This window comes from Puma concolor, chromosome A3 (genome assembly GCF_028749965.1).
Source record: "Puma concolor isolate L17-30 chromosome A3, mPumCon1.1.hap2, whole genome shotgun sequence".
Lineage (NCBI taxonomy): Eukaryota > Metazoa > Chordata > Mammalia > Carnivora > Felidae > Puma > Puma concolor.
In genome coordinates, this window is record NC_141669.1 from 24,651,428 (window position 1) to 24,654,428 (window position 3,001).

Consider the following 3,001-nt stretch of genomic DNA (forward strand, 5'->3'; position numbering starts at 1 on the left):
TTGGTGCAATATTACTTATTTTCCACTGAGCCTTCTCTAGTAATCGTCTTAGTTTTAAAAAAACTTTTTATTTTTGAGAGAGACAGAGCTTGAGTTGGGGGAGGGGCAGAGGGAGAGAGAGGGAGACACAGAATCGGAAGCAGGCTCCAGGCTCTGGGCTGTCAGCACAGAGCCCGATGGAGGGCTCAGATTCACAAACTGCGAGATCATGACCTGAGCCAAAGTCGGATGCCTAACAGACTGAGCCACCCTGGCACTCCTCATCTTGTCTTAGTTTTAACGTGAACACATATGTCATACCTTTGAGTAGCTGTGGCTTTCTTCAATTAGCAGTGATAAAGTGAGATTCTGGCTCAACTTTACCTAATCTCCACCAGGAGATACTGAATTTACCAGTACTAACTTCTGTGAGATGACTTTGTCTCGGGCACTGATGAACTATAGTGTATATGAACAAATAAAATGACCCATCACTACATTAACTTAAGCGACTGGCAGGTACCACAATGAACAACAAGGTCTTCTGTCTTCCTCTTAAAATCTTGGCAAAAATAAAAAAGCAACATGGAAGATCCAGTTGAATTGGATTGTTTATGGAAAAGCAAACACACTGTTCACTGGAGATGGGAAAGCACTAATGGGAAGGATTTTGCTTTGGGATGAGGAGGTTGACCAAATACAGGGGAGTATATCACATAATCAGTGGGTCACTGAGGGATGGACAGAGTAAGCTTTAATGTTTGAAGACTTCGGAATCTTTTTTTTTTTTTTTTTTAATTTTTAATGTTTATTTTTGAGAAAGAGACAGGATGTGAGTAGGGGAAGAGCAGAGAGAGACACAGAATTTGAAGCAGGCTCTGGGCTCCGAGCTGTTAACACAGCCCGACGTGGGGCTCAAACTCTCAAACTGCAAGATGGTGACCTGAGCTGAAGTTGGACGTTTAACCGACTGAGCCACCCAGGCGCCCCCAGAACCCTTCCTCTTAAGTGACAATGGCTATGAGTTATTTTGATTTTAAGCCACGTGAGTGCTTTTATTTAAAGAGAACCTAAGGTGAATATTTCTGGGGTTAAGCATTTGTTAGTGATTATTGTAATGATTTATGTTTCCCTTGTGAGTGGCTACTTTGGCACTGGAGGAGAAAAATAGTAGTACCATGTCTGTTTTCTAAATTTACCTATTCGTAAAAGTCACATGGGATGTTTCAATACAGAGGTGGCCCCAGCCCAGGCTGAAATCAGTCCACAGGTAATCTTGATCTGGCAGGATTGGGAAACTACCAGTTGTAAAATATTCAAAGACATGTTTATGATGGTTCATTTCCACACTGGTTATAAAAATATCTCAGTTTAAATAGATATCCACTATTGCATGCCTGTTTTAACACCAGCTTCCCACCAGGAGCCATATAAAACCTTCTAGGGAAGGTGTGAATTGGGAGTAGAGCAAGATTAAACTGAAAAACTGTTAAAGGCTAGCACTTTGCACTGATACGAAAATTACTATAGAAATAAAGCAGAACTAAAAGGAAAAATCAGGATGGATACCCATCTAAAGTTGAGTGTGAATTGTATGGCTTCTTTGTTTTAAAATAGTGGGACTTAACAAATTGAAGCTTGTATATTATACTATGTATGTAAAATACAGGTTCCAAAGCACCATTAAGGATTTTGTGACCCTGGACAACACTCTACATATTTAGGCTTGTGACGTCATCTGTAATCTGACCACCTGGGAGGCTTGTTAAACTGAATTATGCCCCCATTACCTTTCCCGATACTGAATTGGTCTCTGAGGGGGAGCCAAGAAACCCAGAGTTTTTACCCTACTGCAAACATAACCTGTCTGAATACATGATAATCACTATTCAAAGGGTTATTCAAACTCAAAATATAGTAGTCTCCCATTATCTGTGGTCTCACTTTCTGAGCAATCAATCACTGTCTGTGGTCAGCTGTGGTCAGGAAGCAGATGATCCTTCTGACAGTGTGACTCCCATCACAATGCCCTTGTCATGCAGCTCACTTTCATCATGTTGGCACTTTATCCTCTCACATCACAAGAGGAAAGGTACAATATATTTTGAGAGAAACCACATTTGCATAACTTATTACAGTATGTTGTTAAAATTGTCCTACTTTATTGTTAATCTCCTGTGACTAATTTATAAATTAAATTTTATCTTTTGTACATATAGGAAAAAACACACTGTGTAGGGTTCGGTACTGTCTCAGTGTCAGGCATTGACTGGAGTCTTAGGCGTATTCCCTGCTGATAAGGGGGTGGGGAGGGGCTACTATAATGTATGGTTATGGTTACCACCTGGTACAAACAGGTGTTTCTCACAAGAGGCCCATAGAGAAGTAGGAAGGAGAGAAAAAAGGATTAATAAGATTGCCACCTGCTTAAAAACAGTGATCCTTAAAATGAATAATCCAACAGATAATAACTTTTAAGGAGAGGAAGAGTCTCCTGGGAAAAAGTTTCTAAAAGATCACTAAACTTTAAAGACTCAGTGTTGAGTATGATTTACTAGCTATGTGACTTTGGGAAGTATGTGACTTAAGCTCTTTTACAGAGACAGAGTGCCAGCAGGGGAGGGGCAGGGAGAGGGAGAGAGAGAATCCCAAGCAGGCTCCACGCTGTCAGCACAGTCAGATGCAGGGCTCAATTTCATGAACCATGAGATCCTGACCTGCGCAGAAATCAAGAGTCAGACACTTAACTGAGCCACCCAAGTGCTCCTTGGCTTCACCTTCGTTTTAACCTTTTAACCTTCGCTTTCTTAAGTACAAATTACAAACACAAGTTCTATCTTAATGGTTCTTGTTAAAACATAGTGGAATACCTGGCTTAAAAACCTGTTAAGTATTATGCAAATGTATGGAATAACTATGCTGTTTTTCATTAATCCTTCACAATCCTTCACAATTTACTCCAATTTTACTCTGAATTAAAGAATGGCCAGAATGCTTTCAAAGCTCTTGAAATCCTTCCTGG